This window comes from Choloepus didactylus, chromosome 16, assembly GCF_015220235.1.
Source record: "Choloepus didactylus isolate mChoDid1 chromosome 16, mChoDid1.pri, whole genome shotgun sequence".
Taxonomy (NCBI): Eukaryota; Metazoa; Chordata; class Mammalia; order Pilosa; family Megalonychidae; genus Choloepus; species Choloepus didactylus.
Window position 1 is genome coordinate 1,344,250 of NC_051322.1, and position 16,843 is coordinate 1,361,092.

The 16,843-nt window shown below is 38.6% G+C and overlaps 1 protein-coding gene and 1 pseudogene across 8 annotated transcripts in view; one reads left to right on the forward strand and one right to left on the reverse strand.

Annotated features, from left to right (window-relative positions):
• The window catches only part of ATP9B (ATPase phospholipid transporting 9B (putative)), a 415,099-nt gene that overhangs the window by 245,012 nt on the left and 153,244 nt on the right, over positions 1 to 16,843 (reverse strand). The window lies entirely within an intron of this gene.
• Positions 15,675 to 16,118, forward strand: LOC119511189 (annotated as a pseudogene).

Below are 16,843 nucleotides of genomic sequence, written 5' to 3' on the forward strand. Positions count from 1 at the left end.
TTCTATTCATATGGAAATTCACAACAGTGGACTCTATAAAGACAGAAAGTAGATGAATGGATCCTTAGGGCTGGAGGTAAAGATGGAGCAATCAGGGTGTGGGGGGTGGGGTGATAACTAAAGGGCTTCTTGAGGTGATGAAAATGTTCAAAAATTGTGGTGATGATTGCTCATATCTGTGATTATACTAAAAGCCATTCAATTGTATGGCTATAAATGGGTAACATGAGGAGATAGCTATGGAGACGGAATAGTTCTGCATCTTGACTGCACTGGTGGTTACAAATCTACATATATGATAAAATAACATAGACCACTGTCAATTAACTGGTTTTGATGGTGCAAAAGACATAAGTATAACCACTGGGGCAACTGTGTGAAGAGTACAGAAGGCCTCTCTATACTATCTTTCCAACTTTTTGTGAATCAATAATTATTTCAAAATTAAGAGCTTAAAAAAAAGTGATGTTCACATTATAAATAACTTTTAAACAGCCACTTAAAAGCTCTAAATTTAGGCTGGCAATGCAAATACAATCTAACTTTCCTATTAATATCTATCTATATAATTCAAATACACCAGAAGAGAAATATCCATTTTTCAAAATGAATTGCTTCACAATAGCCTTTGTCAAACATGACCAGTGGTCTTAAACACTGGAACTAGCAAAAAAGTTTAGCAACCCTAATATACACTAATATACAACCCCTAATATATTGAAGCAATGGTCACATTTGAACAATATATAAATGAAAAATATTAATAAAAAATATTTTTAAATGATAACTATCAACTTTATACATACTCAGAATTTCATACATGTACACACGCAGAATTTCAAACACCAAATTTTAATCCTGGTTTCAGGTAACAGAGTACTTAATACCATTGTAAAAAGGTAGCATCAATTAGGCAAAACAAAATACCCTCACTGGCAAATAACCTTTTTTGTGTGACTAGATATAATCCAGAAGGATTATTAAGCATATGATTGAAAAGTATATGTTTCAGCCAGGGTAAGAACAAGAAAATCATGAAAGAAGACTTTTTCCTTAAAGTTTTGAATGCAAGATTCAAGCAAAAGTACAATCTCTTTAGTACCTACATTTGAAAAAAATGAATAAAATGAGTAAATTTGGTGTCACAATCAGCTAAAGCCTAATACTCAGAACAGAGAATTCTGTTTGCTAATGCTTACAACTCAGCAGTTCAGCAGATGAACTAAGGGAATGGGGGGGGGGGGGGGGGTCCTGAAATTTTATCTGACCTAAAGGCAGCACTCAAGGACTCATCTCTCCAGCTGGGTGTTGTGTTTACATTTAAAAACCACAAGTCAAATTCAACCTAAAATCTGACAGATGCTTACCAACTTAAAAAATACATTAAGACATCTTCCCAAACAAATCCTACAGAATGGCATAAAATTATCTAACAAATACAGAGATTCAACTCTGTTTTAAAAACATATGCAGAAAAAATAAGGAAAATATCAATCAAAAGTAGCATTCGAACACTTAACCTTTGCAGTAAAAACAGAAATATTACAGATAACTAAAAAGTAGTTTTTAAATATAGCATTAAAGAAACACGTGATTAAATTTATATTCCAAGAGCTGCAGAGATGGAGAACACTTTTAATTGTACTTTTCTCATATTTATATTCCATGGCTCTTTCTACCCTTCCGTCAACGTTTCTCCAACCCATCTACTTCATTTGGAACCATGCTACAGATCGATGCAGTTCAAGACCAGCGAGACGCCGGCGAACGGCTGGCTGCACGCAGTCATTTAATAGAGCGCACACAATGACAAGTATTGGCCTGCTGCATTTCCTCTCTACTTCAGCAGTTAATTTCGTCAATAACTTATCTCATTGCCCCTTCCTTTTTATCCACACGAAGAGACTGCCCAGTGCCAAGTCAGCTTTCAAAAGTGATCAATATAGCAAAGCTGAAACTTGAAATAAAAGATTTTTCCACTATTTTGAAATAATGCTTTATCAATATTGACAACAGAACTTTAAGTGCCCTGTGTGATACTGATTTTCAACTTTGAAGGAAGATACAGAAATCATCAGATGATTTAGCAACAATACTGTAAAAGGGAAAAAATAGGTGAAAAGGCTTATGAAGTTGGTAGCTGCTTATGGGTTGTAGTCACCAAGTAAATAGACAGCCCACAATTCCTAGGCTGTTTGCCATTGAGAAAACATTTCCCACAGGAAACAGAGCCTGCAAAGATCATCACTTAATCCATAAAGCAAATGAAATAATGCACATGTACCATTTTTAATGGTTGAAATAATACTAGCAAATATTTATAATTAAAACAACAAAAATAAAACTGAATAGAAATCAGGACTATAAATGCTGGTATGTTAGGAAAAAGAGATTTACTTTTATCTTTAAAGACATAAATGAAAATTTTATGAAAGTTTTATGGGGACTTTCCAGAAATATTCAGTATGAACTTTAGATGTGATGAAAACTCAGGACCAACAACTTGTAAACTAACTTCGAACAGTGTGGCTGTACTTTTCCGTAACTCATGGTCATGCATAACACTGCTCTCACAGATTTAACCAAAATTTAGTAAATACTCGCTATAGGAAAAACACTATTCCAGATGCCAAGGTTCCTGCTAACCTAATGAGGTTATACTAAGTCTAATAAGTAAAGAGAGACAACCAAATAACTAAAAATAAAAGAGAAAAAAGGACGCTCTGGAAGAAGCATATGGCATTGGACTGATCATCCAAGTAGTTCAGCCCCAAAATTCAAATTAAAACTGATTTTTAATCATTTGTAACACTTTGAAAGTCCTATTCCAAAAAGCGGATGATAAAACCTTCCTGTGAAAGCTGGTAGGGAAGGGGAGATCAACTGGGAAATGTCTGTGACATACAGTTAAGTCAAACAAGACTCTAACACTATGCATCAAGTATCCAGAAAATCTCAGGAGCAAAGCAGGGCACTCCCTCTGTACATATCATGGTCTTCTCTGCGTGGGTTAGGGTCCTTTTGACCCTCAAGGGCCTAAAGGACCAGCATGTATGAAACCACTGTAGAGAAGGGGGATGGAGGGGACATGTGGACGGGACAAAGTGACAGAGGGAAGGAGGGGGAAGGAGGGGGAAGGAGGGGGAAGGAGGGGGAAGGATGAGACTTTAATAATTAAAGTACATTTCCTGAGGGCCTGGCTCATTTAAAAAACAGCTTCCAAAGACTGTTAGGGGAGAAGCAGTCCAAATTCAGGAAGAAGTTCTTGTGGAATCTACTTTCTTGATTATAAACTGCCCTGCATTCAGTCCCTCAAAAAAAATGTATGGACCCATATATGTATAATAGAAAACTCACTTGTCTCCCCTCAAGAAAGGAAGTTGCTGATATTTACTGAGCATGTGCTACGTGCCAGCCTACTTCTGCTCTGCAGATGACACCTGAGTCCCATGAGAGAGGAGGTGACATCACCCATACTTTAGGCTATGGAGGGAACTGCCCCAAGGCCTCCCCAGGAGGTAAAAATCAGCATTCCATCCCTCGTCCACCTGAGCCCACATCCTGCACCATGCAAGAATATACAGCTCCATTTCCCCACCTCAGTACTTAATGCTATCACAGCTGATTTATCCAACAGTCTAAATTTCATACGAAAAACCATCAAACATTCTGTTTCTCTCTAACCAATCTTTCAACTGTATTTTTAATCTTCTTTTTTTTGATCACTTAATATCTAGGGCAGATCCCATAGCTTTCCAGTCAGTTCCACTGTAAAATTCCTCTTCAGCCTAAACATTCCACGCTTCCAGCACACACCCTCACAACCATGCAGGCTGGGGAATGAGAATTCTGAAAGGAAGGGAGGCAGTGCTGCCCTTTTACTCTTCCACTGGTCCTTCTGGGTCCTATTCATCTTCACGGAACTGGGGCTAGAAGAAAGGATGGGAAGGGAGGGAGGGCAAACATCTTAAACTGAACAGAAGTCACAAAAACCCTCTTCAGGTGCCGCTACTTCACTGGCGTTGCCCACAGTATGGCAGTAACGCAAATGTGAGGAGCACATGGAAACTTCGGGAGGCTCTGAATCAAATACCTCTTTGCTTTTATCCTACCCGGAGTTTGTTGAGCTTCTGGTACTCCCACTGCCATATGTTGGTGCGCTTGATGGCATCCCCTATTTCTCTGAGGAGCTTTTCATTTTTCTTCATTCTTTTTTCTCTCTGTTCTTCAAACTGCATCTCTCTCTCAATCTTAAAATTCACTGATTCTTCCTTTTCCCAGTTTAAATCATTTCAGTCCTTGTATTTTCAACTCCAGAATTTCCACTGTTTTTTTCCTGATAATTTCTGTTTTGTCATAGTCTGTATTTGATGACACACCGTCATCACACCTTTCTCTAATTCTTTAAGCATGGCCTCCTTTAGTTCTCTGAACATATTTATAATGGGTGCTTTGATGTCCTTGTCTACTAAGTGCACATGTGGGCAGTTTCTTTGCCTGCTCTTTTTCCTGAGCATGAGTCAAACTTTCCTATTTCTTTGCATATCTCACAGTTTTTGTTGAAAACTGGACATTTCAGACAATACATTGTAAAAACTCTGGATAGTGACTCCCACCTCCAATCCGTTTTGGAGCTTGCTGTTGTTCAGTCATTTTTTTGTCTACTGACCTGGCAGAACTAATTTTCTGAAGTCTAATTTCCACATAGTGTGTAGCCCCTAATGTCCCTGCTCAGATTTTTTTTCCTGTTGTTTAATCTTTTTGCCTGTTTCCTAGGGATTGTTCCTGGGTCCACATAAACCACTTATTGGCCTTGGTGCTGTTTAAATTTAATTAGCCAGTTAGATTTTTGCCCTTTGCTGCTGGATGTGTGTGGCTTGGAGACTGCTTTGACAGTATGGGAGATATACAGTTTTGCCCCATGTTAAGTCAACAACTAGTAGCTTGGAGGTTCTCTCTCTATGTCCTCCCGAGAAGGCACAGCCTTGGACCTAGGCACAATCTTCCAGACCAACAGGGGTGAGTGTGCTGTTATCTTTAAGCCTGGCTTCCTAGCAGTCAACCCTGGGTCAGAGTCCAGGAGGTAAAGCTCCCGCCTTCGGTTGACTGATCTGTGCGCAGCCTGGGCAATGCTGTCAAGTCCATCCATGTCCTGCCCCGTGTATTTCCAAGAAGAAGCAGCCTGGCACAAATGCATCCCAACACGTGCAGCAGACTTCCTAGTCTAGGAATGAGTGTGACCCCACAAGGACTCTTTGGGGGTTATTCTTTTCCTGGTACACTCCATTAAATTTCTGGCTGGTCTATTTACCTTGTTGGTAGATATCAAGAACTTCCTGCTGGCCACCAAGTTCTCCACTGTTTTCGACAATGCCTAAAGGCTCGAAATTCACCAGGCTCTGTTTCAAACCTTCTCAGTCCTCAGGGGCTGCCTGGACCCCTGGGCAGAATCTCTGGGCCTTGGCACTGGAGCTGGGGGTAGAGACAGCAGACAGCTTTATATCAAGGGACACACTGCCCTCCAGGAAGACAGTGGCAGGCAGGGGGTGTGGTGGCCCCACCTGGCATGTAACGTCTGCCTTGCTAGCTGACTGGGTCTAGATGGAGCAGAGCAATTGGGCCCCTGTATTCCTGTCCTATCAAGCCTGGACCAGAGCTCTTGCCTATTAATGGGAGCTGGGTGACGAAACAGAGCCAAGTCTGCCCAGCACAGCTCTTCTGCAACACGGGTCTAGGGAAAGTAAAGGACTGGCACCTGCCCCTCCCGAGTGAAACCCTAGCCTTCAATTGGCAGCTGCAGCAAGAGGAGCCCCTGGATTTCTGGCCCCGGTGGCTTGGAACAGAGCATCCTTCACATGCAGCTGAGGTAGGGCAAAAGGTACTCGGACATGGCTCAAATGCCCAAGACTCTCTTCTTACCTAGGAAGAAGTAAAATACTAGAACAATTACTCTCAAAAGATACACAACTGAATGCTTAACCTTTAGGCATTTTCTTCAATTAAAAAAAAAAAAAAAAAGCCCTTTAGTGATGTCTATCCATGGGTGATTTGGGCTCCTACTGGACCATCTGGCAATATCTGGAGGCATTTTTGATCTTTACAACTGGAAAGGGGGTGTGCTACTGGCAACCAGTGGGTAGAGGCCAGGGATGCTGCTAAACATCCTCCAATGCATAAGACAGACCCCCACAACAAAGACCTATCTGGCCCAAATTGTCAGTAGTGCTCAATAAGAGAATGCTTGCCCTCAGTGTTTGTATTTGAAAGCCAGCATACTACAGTGAGAAGAGTCATGCAACCTGGGGCTGAATATGAGGTCTCACTCTTTAATTTACAAAGGGCTGTTTGCTGTCAAGTTACTCGGATTTCATCTACACAATAGGAAAAATTAGACTAAGCCCGGAGGCCTGTTGTAAAATGTAGAAGAAAAGTATATTCAGACACTGCCAGTGAATGGCATAAGCTGGAAACTCATTAGATAGCAGCTAATTATTTCTTAAATTTGGAAAAGAGTTCAAGTAGATAATGTAAGAATACATCTTCACAGCACACACTTCTTACAGTTCTAAAACTAAAATTGGCCCATTGACGTACACATCCAAACTAACCTCACGTTTCTTTGAAACCTCCAAAAGAAATGTACTTGGCACACTATTGAGCATTCCCTTGCTCTCTTTCTATGCATAACTATCAAATATGTTTATCTAAATGTTTGTAAATTTTATTGATCTCTTCAAAGAAACAACTTTTGGTTTTGTTCATTCTCTGTATTTTTTCTTTTGTTTTCTATTTCATTTAACTCTAATCTTTGTTATTTCCTTCTTTCTGTCCACTTTGTGTTTAGCTTTTCTTCTTTTTCTAGTTCTTCAAGTTTTGAGGTTGTGTCTCTGATATGTCTTTCTTCTTTTTTAATGTAAACATTTAGAGCTATAAATTTCCCTCTCAGTACTGCCTTTGCCACATCCCATAAGTTTTGGTAAATTGCATTTTCATTTTCATTCACCTGAATATTAATCCCCTTGTGATTTCTTTTTTAACCCATTGGTTATTTAATTTCCACATATTTGTGAATTTTCCATTTCTCCCTCTGTAATTGATTTCTAGCTTCATTCCCCTGTGGTCAGAGAATATACATTGCAAAATTTCAATATTTTTTGATTTATTGAGACTTGTTTGTCGGACCCAACTTATGGTCTATCCTGGAGAATGATCCATGTGTACTTGAGAAGAACGTATACTCTTTTGTTGTTTGGCGAAGTGTTCTAAATATGTGTTAGGTCTAGTTATTTTATAGTATTGTTCAAGTCTTTTATTTCCTTATTGATCTTAGACTAGATGTTCTATCCACTGTTGAAAGTGGTGTATTAAAGTCTCCTATTGTTAATGTAGAACCGTCAGTTTCTCCCTTCAAATCTGTCAGTGTTTGCTTCATATATTTTGGGCCTCACCGTTAGGTGCATTAATGGAAGAACTGAAGAACACAAAACGTATAAGACATACAAAGGATAACTAGCAAAATTGCAGAGGAAAGTCCTGTATTATCAGTGATGACTTTAAATGTGAATGGATTAAACTCTCCAATCAAAAGGTAGAGATTGGCAGAATGGATAAAAAAGCATGTCACAATTATGTGCTGTCTGAAAGAGACACCTTAAATTCAAAGATGCAAATACGTTGAAAGTGAAAGGACAGAAAAAATATAGCATGCAAATAGTAACCAAAACAGAGTTGGAGTAGCTATACAAATATCAGATAAAATAGGCTTTAAAAAAAAAACAGTTACAAGAGACAAAGTCAGTAATTATATACTGATAAAGGGGATAATACAAAAAGAAGATGCAACAATTACAAATATATATGCATTTTCAAATAATAACAGCTACTAGTAATTCAGTGCCTAAAATGTGCCTTAATTATACAATCCCTTTACCAATTTCATTTCTAATCCGTTTAACTACCCTGTAATTTGAGCATTATTTTTGCAGAATGAATCTGGGAGATTCAGAAACTTAAGCCCCTTTCCTCAGGCATAATAAATTCTAGAGATATGAAAAGATTTTCCAGTCATCTGCTTTATCAATAAAAGGTATATTCATGAGGCCTTAATCTGATTATACACACTTTGAAAAAAAACATCTAATTATGTACATAGATTCTGCTATGCATTCCTTTGCCAAAAGAGCTTTGGGAAAAAAAAAAAAAAAGAAAGAAAGAGAGGCATAGGATCTTAAAAAAAAACAAAAAAGAGCTTTGATAAAAATACTTCATACTAGCTGACTGGCTTCACCTACGAAGCAGTACGAGAAAATGTCAGTGTGTGCTATTTTAAAATAAAACCCTTTCTTAAGATTGAGTTTTCCTCTTAAATATATGTGTGTGTGTGTGTGTGTGTGTATGTTGTGAAATAAAATATTAAAGTAACAAAATGGGCCACATTCTCGACTCTCAGACACAACACTGTGAGCCTTCAAGGTCCTTCACTCCCCTCTGGATTTGCTTTCCAACAGGCAGAATGAGAAAAGTTTAGAGTCTCTAGGGTCACAAATTTCTAACATTCTGTGTTTCTAAAAGTGAAACAACCATCTTATCTAGAGTCCTGTAAAGTTATTAAATGTATCATTGCTTTCGTTAAAGTAAAACACTGGAAACAATATAGTTTCCTTTCTTAAAGGGAAAGATGAAAAATGTTTCGTATTAAATTATTACATGCTATTTTAACAGTTCAAAGAAATGACATATAATTCATGCTCAAAAACAATTAACATTAACCCACCAATAACCGATGTGATTTAAAGAGAGAATAAACTGTAGCAAAATAAGCAGCACAGCTGACTTGACTTGTCTTCCAAGAACTCTATTTAATAATTTTTTAACAACAAGCACAAGATACAACTGATGCCAGTTAAGGTTCAGCAAAAATGAATTATTAAATTGGTCTGCTTATATCCTATTACAGACTTCTTATGAATACTTGATTTTATTTTGTGTAATTGACATGAGTTGACAGGAAAGGATAGGTTTAATGACAATCAAATTACGATCCACTGGTATACGTGTCATGCAGGAGGGCCTTCATCATTTGGGGATGAGGGAATTGATGAGACATTGTGAAACAGAGCGTATAAGCCTGTCATATATAGTAATAAGTTACCCTGTAATATTAGCAGACTGCCTACAAGAGCTCACAAATCCAATAGCTCTGAAAGAGATGGGCTACAGTATATGCCAAACAAAAGAAAAATAGACATTGACTTTGCATATATAATACTAGATCATTTGCCATTCAACTTAATTTTTAAATCATTTATATGATTTAATGACTACATGAAATTTTTAAGCTGGTAGCAGGATGAACAGCACGGCAGAGATAACTTGTCTGAATACAGTGTCATTTACCTAGCACTCGCCCCCACCTACAATTTGAAGCTGAGGTATGGTAATATGCCCCAAACACTTAAACTATAATGTCAACACTTAGGAGACAAGTGAAAAAGATATTGGCATTTATAAGAGATTGATGAAAATTAGTTCTAAAGCATTAATTTCTTAATACCACTAAAAGAATTGTGTATTCAGGAGATACTTAATCTGAATTAAGAAACTGATGAAGCAATTGATTAATTGGAGTTTAAGCCACCAGTCAGTAGATCCATCAACAGATTCATCTGCATTCTAAACAATCAGCTGAATGTCTAATAGAAGACCATGTATTAATACATGGTCAATATGATGCCACAGAGCAACTCAGGGTTCTCCATTGACAAGCACCCAGCTGCTTTTATCCAAGCTGAACGTGCTGCCCAGATTTGGGCCTTCTATACTGGCTAAGGTTTAAAGATTTGTATTATAATAAATATAATGTATTACAACATATTTCTGAAACTGAAACTGCCAACCATAAAACAGTATCATTAAAAGTATCAGTAGATACAGAAAAAAATTCTGAACATATGTGCGCTTAGAAAAGTAGGCAACTGAAAAACTGAAATAATTACTTAAAATCACACATACAAAATTTCCAAAGCTAAAAATCAAACCAGGAATGAGGAGCATTTCCAAGTTTCAAGTGATTTATCAGGAAGGTTTTTATGTCCCTTTAAAGGCACTTAAAATTCAGCTGGAGAGATTTGTTGAAAAAGAAAATGAAGGAAGTTGGGTTTGGCTAACTATCTGCTCAGATTCTTCCCTTATAAAATGGGGAATTTCATTAGCCAGATGGTTCTCATCTAGACATTGAAAACAAGACTATGTATTATTAAATATTCACTTAGGACACTGTTTGAAATAAGTATAAAACAGGTCATGTTATAGAAGTTCCATATACTTAACCATATTACTTTCACTAAACTTACAAATTGTTTCCAGTTTTCAACATTGTAAGCAAAGCTCTTAGGCACAGTCTTAAATATTTGGCTATATGTGATTATTTTCACTTTATAACCCAATATAATAAAGATGGCACTTTACTATTTTAAAAAAATTTTTTTTTTCTAAAGCTCAGAATCCCTGATTGGAAGCAAAAATTTAATACAAATTTTATATGGTTTGGATGCTGTCCGGTCCAATTTATAAAGAAAAGGAAAATAATACGAAACATCAATCCGCTTTCTTCATGTGTGCATATCAGTAATCAGTAATTGCTATTTTAACTATTTAAATTCAATTAAAAAAATAATAAAACTGAGGAATACAACAGAACCATGTTCCAGTTTGCTAATGCTGCTGTTTGCAAAATACCAGAAATGGACTGGCTTTTATAAAAGGGAAGTTACAGTCTTAAGGCCACGAAGTGTCCAAGGTAAGGCATCAACAATTGTGTACCTTCATTGAAGGAATGCCAGTGGCATCCAGGAAAACCTTTCCAAGCTGGGAAGGCATGTGGCTGGCGTCTGCTTGCTCCCAGGTAGCGTTTCAAAATGGCGTTCTCCAAAATGTCTCTGTGTCAGCTTCTCGGGGCAAACTCTGGACTAGTACCTTCAAAGCATCAGCAAAACTCTGCTTTCAATGGCCATCTTCAAAATGTCTCTGAAAGCTGCAGCTTCTCTGAAGTCCTTCTATTTCTGAGATTTCATATGGCTGCAATACTTAAATGAAAACCCAAGCCGAACGGGCAGGGCCATCCCTCCACAGAAACAATCCCATCAACACGTCACCCCCTAATCAAAGCGATTACAAGTCACATCTCCACGGAAACAATCAAAAGGTTCCAACCTAATCAACACAAATACATTGGCCCCCACAAGACTGCATTAAAGAACAAGAAGTTTTAGGGAACATAATACATCCAAACCAGCACAAACCATAAGTTAAAACAGATGACAAGAAGGTCCTAAACTTGGATCCATGAATATCCTTCTAGAACTAAGTAAAGCAGTTCCTCAGGAAGCTAAGTATAGATTTGCCATATGATCCAGCTATTCCATTACTAGATATATACTCAGAGGAACTGAAAGTTAAGATAAGAACGGACATTTGTAAACCAATGTTTACTGCAGCGTTATTCACAATAGCCAAGAGATGGAAACAGCCCAAATGTCCATCAACGGATGAGTGGATAAACAAACTGGTACATACACATCATGGAATATTACACAGCTCTAAGACAGAACAAAGACAGGGAACATATAATAACATGGATGAATCTTGAGGACATTACGTTGCGTGAAGTTATCCAGAAACAAAAGGACATATACTTTATGGTCTAATATGAACTAACATTAATGAGCAAACTTTGAGAGTTAAAAGCTGATAACAGGCTATCAGGAGATAGAAAGATGGCAGAGATCGGGCATTTGATGCTGAAGGACTACAGAATATTCAGCAGGCTTGATTATATAGACCCATAAATAGATAGCATAATACTGTGTAATGGTAGCACAATGTTATAACTACACTCAACAAAGATGTCCATGAGTAAAGCTGAAAGAGGCGGGCCAGAAACACGTATGACACCTGAGGTAAAAAGAGAAGATAAAGACTGGGACGGTTTACCTTAGCAAAAACTGGAGTGATCGATGATTGTGACTAAATGACAAATACAAAACTGCTCTTGCATGTGAGAGAACAAATGAATGTCAACCATGCAGAGTGTTGGAAAGGGGGTGGCAGTGGGGAAAAAATATAATCAAAGCAAACTGGAATTTGTGGTCAACAGTAACATTGTAATAGGTTTCCATTAAATGTAACAAAGGCAATATACCAAAGCTAAATGAGTATGAGGGGGATATAAGGGAGGGACATGGGATTCTTGGTAGTGGTGGCGTTGTCTGACCCTACTATTATACTGTTTTTATGGTATTTTATTTTTCATTTTATTTTTTTTATTATTTGTTAAAAAATTTTTTTTCTGTAGTAATCAATATGTGCAAGTGCTGATTGTGGTGAAAAAATGCATAACTGTATGATGATACTGTGAAAAACTGTATACTGTGGATAATTATATGGTATGTGAATACAGCTCTATTAAATTGTATGGAAAAATATAAACAGGGATAAAAGTGCTGGAGAAAACATGGAGAGTGATGCATGTATTTATTGTTGATGAGGAGGCAGAATGGTGCAGCCTTTCTGGAGGACAGTGGGGAGGTTCCACACGAAGCTAAGCATGTGGGGCCATAAGGTCCTGCGACCTCATTAGGGGGCATTTACTCGGAGGATCTGAGAGCAGGGACATGGATGGACATTTGCACACTGGTGTTTATGGAGAGAGTACCCACGATTTGCAATGGGTGGAGGTGGCCTAAGGGTACATCTACTGAGGAACAGAATGGTGAACTGTTGTGTGTGCATACAATGGAATATTGAGCAACTGCGAGAAGGAGTGAAGCTGTTAGACACATAACACCTGAAGATAGTATTTTGAGTGAACTACACCAGAAACAAAGGCAAATACTAAAATGCCTCACCAATATGGACTACAATGTGTAAACTCAGAATTGAACCTTAGACCACAGCTTATCAGAGGAATGATTATTGCAATGGTCCCTAGGGTGTAAGCTCTTACAGCAGTCACATCTATTCCTGAATTGTAATGGCTATCTCCAGATTCTAAGATGCTGATCCCTTTGTGCATAACCTGATGGATCCTTAGAACTTTGGGTATCTGTGTGACACCTGAAACTCAGAGCTAAAACTCGGCAGATATGAATGTCAGAACATATAGCAACTGTTAAAAAAGCTGAAAAAGAATCAAGACTTCAACTAGAGATATGAATGAAGCAGATGTGGTTAGGACTAGGGCAAATCAGGCCAAATGGATAAAGGACAATCCTGACTGTATTTTAAAACTTCAAATTCCATGTGAGACCAAGGGAAGAGATGTTTAGTTGGTGCAAGATCTATATTTACTTAATAATTTAACTCGCACAGTTCGTTTAAATACCATAATTACATGAAAGTGTTAACAGGAAGTGAGACCTGGCAGGTTTGCATAGGTTTAGTGTGAAATAGCGACACATTCCAAAGTAATTTGGACAGAGAATAAAAATATATATGCAGGGCCTCCCTGAGGAGCTGAGGAAAATGCAGAGGTGTTGGGCTTCCTCACCTGGATTGTTGCTGATGTTCTCACAAACATTGAGGACTGGCAGTTTGATGTGCCGAGCCCTCTCTCACGGGACTTGCCCTTATGAAGCTCATCACTGCAAAGGAGAGACTAAACCTGCTTATAATTGTGCCTAAGAATCTCCCCGAGTACCTCTTTGTTGTTTAGATGTGGCCCCCTCTCTCCAGCTAAGCCAACTCGGTGGGTGAACTCATTGCCTTCCCCCCTATGTGGGACCTGACTCCCAGGGGTATAAATCTCCCTGGCAACACAGGATATGACTCCCAAGGATGAATCTGAACCCGACATCGTGGGACTAAGAACATCTTCTTGACCAAAACAGGGATGCAAAATGAAACAACATAAAGTTTCAGTGGCTGACAGATTCCAAATGGAGTTGAGAGGTCACTCTGTTGGGCATTCTTACGCACTATACAGAATTCCCTTTTTAGGATTTAATGCACTGGAACAGCTAGAAGTAAATACCTGAAACTATCAAACTGCAACCCAGTAGCCATGATGCTTGAAGATGATTGTGTATCAATATAGCTTACGAGAGGTAACAATGTGATTGTGAAAGCCTTATGGATCACACTCCCTTTATCCAGTGTATGGATGGATGAGTAGAGAAATGGGGGTAGGAGGCGGGGTGTTTTGGGTGTTCTTTTTTACTTTCATTTTTTATTCTTATTTTCACTTTTTCTGGACAGGGAAAATGTTCAAAAAATAGATTGGGGTGATGAATGCACAACTATATGATGGTACTGTGAACAACTGACTATACACCACAGATGACCGTATGGTATGTGAATATATCTCAATAAAATTGAATAAAAAATTGTATTCCTAAATCTTTGCATGAAGAATCTATAAATGAAATTAAGAAAACAATTTCATGAACAATAGAATCAAAAAGAATAAAATGCCAAGGAAGAAATTTTACAGAATAAGTACAAATTTTATAAACTTAAAATTATAAAACACTGCAGAAAGTAATTAAAGAACTAAATGAAGGGAAAGATATCCCATGTTCATGGATCAAAAGCCTTAATATTGTTAAGATGGCAAGACTCCCCAAATGGTTCTATAGATGCAATGCAACTGCTGTTCAAAAATTCTGCCTATTCATCACAGCGTTATTCACAATTGCCAAATGGTGGAAATCACCCAACTGTCCATCAACAAATGAATAGACAAAATGTGGTAAATTCACACAGTGGAATACCCTTCAGGCATAAACAGGAATGAAGCACTGATACATGCTGTAACATGGGTGAACCGTGAAAATATGCTAATTAAAATGAGCTAGAAACCAAAAGACAAATATTGTATGATTCCACTTATATGAAATATCTAAAATAAGCAAATTCATAGGGACAGGAAGCAGATTAGAGGTTACCAGGGGTGGGGAAAGTGGACGTGGGGAGTTATTGCTTACTGGATGCAGAGTTCCTGTTTGGGTTGAAGAAAAAGTTTGATGGTGGATGGTGGTGATGAAATCACCACACTGCAAATGTAATTAATGCCACTGAATTGCACACTTAAAAACGCTTAAACTGGTAAATTATACATTACCATAATAAATTTTTTAAAGTAAATTTACAAAGAAAACAAATAGAAGAATTAAAATAACAATATTAACAAGAGGAGAAATGCTGGTAAAAGCACATTCTGCCCAACTCCCAGAAGAAAAATAAAAGATGAAAAAAAAAAGGCTAACTCTACTGAGCAGAACAAAATAGTTGCTTTTCATCATCACCTCGTTTCTACTATTTGATTTGATACCTTACATGCATTAATTTGAAACAATAAAGATGTACATGAATGTATGCTAAAACATCTTCCTCACTAAAATTAAAGTGTTCAGTAGGAGTTTCTAAATAATTATCCCAACTGGTTATTGTTGAAAACAAGGGTGTTATCTTATTAAAACAGTATTATTCAGTGGATTATACTAGGTACAAAAACACCGGAGGGGTGAGTTGCGCCCACCACCACGACCGGAGTGCAGAGTCGAGAATGTGCACCAGCTGGAAAAGCCTCAGAAGGCAGGTGACTCCCTTCCGTAGCCTGAAGATAAGTCTGCCCGGCTTCCACAGGAGGGCCACACACTGCCGCGGCTGCTGCAGCCATGTCTCCAGGGATCCCCGCGAAGTTCCAGCACATTTTGCAAGTAGTCAGCACCAGAATCGATGAGTGATAGAAAACAGCCTTTGCTGTCACCTCCATGAAGGGTGCGGGTCGAAGGTATGCTCATGTGGTGTTGAGGGCGGCAGACAGCGGCCTCACCAAGAGGGCAGGAGAGCTCACTGAGGATGAGGCGGAGCGTGTGGTCACCACTGTGCAGAGTCCACGCCAGTACGAGATCCCAGACTGGTTCCTGAACAGACAGGAGGACTCAAGGAAAGAAGATACAGCCAGGTCCTGGCCAACAAGCTCTGTGAAGACCTGAGCACCTGAAGAAGATTTGGGCCCACAGAGGGCTGCAGAGTTTCTGGGACCTTCGTGTCCAAGGCTGGCACGCCATGACCGTGGCTACTGTGGTCACATCGTGGGTGTGTCCAAGAAGAAGTAAGTCTATAGGCCTTGTCTAAAATAGTTTATACATCTAAAAAAAACAAAAAAAGTCTATCTGACGGTACAGATACAACTTCACTGCAGGCTCTCATCCTCCGTAGTAATAATTTCAATACAGGTAGGTAAGTACAAAATTCAACCTTGCCTTATCCCTGCTATCGGCTGGAACATAAAGAACTGCCCCTTCTTGGACTTTCCACCCTCTCCAGAGTCTGCTCTTTGCTCTGCCTCTTTCCCTGGCAGGCTCTGGCTCACCAGGCAGCTCCGGGCTTGCCAACCTCGCCTTAGACGGCAACACCCACTGGCCTCAATTAGTGCATTCAGTCTGGTAACTTCATAGCAATTATCTATCATGATTGCTATGACAGACTCATCAATATACACCAAGTGGTAAGGAAAAAATGTGATTAATCATCCAGGCATTACAATTAACACCAGGTAAGCATCTTTCAAGTTCCAGATACAATCCTAAGACTTTAAATAGATCCTTTTATTAATTATCACAACAACCCTTGCACAGATGAAGAAACTGAGGTATAAGGAAGCTAAGCAATTCACAACCACACAGCTAGTTTGTTATGGAATCATAATTCAAATTCAGGCAAGCCTAAATGCAAACCATACATGGAAGTATGAGATCCTCACAGTGGAATTCTGTAAAATAACTTGTACAAATTGCTCCATCACAGTAGAGTTTAGGGTAGTTCAGCAGCAGGAAATTTT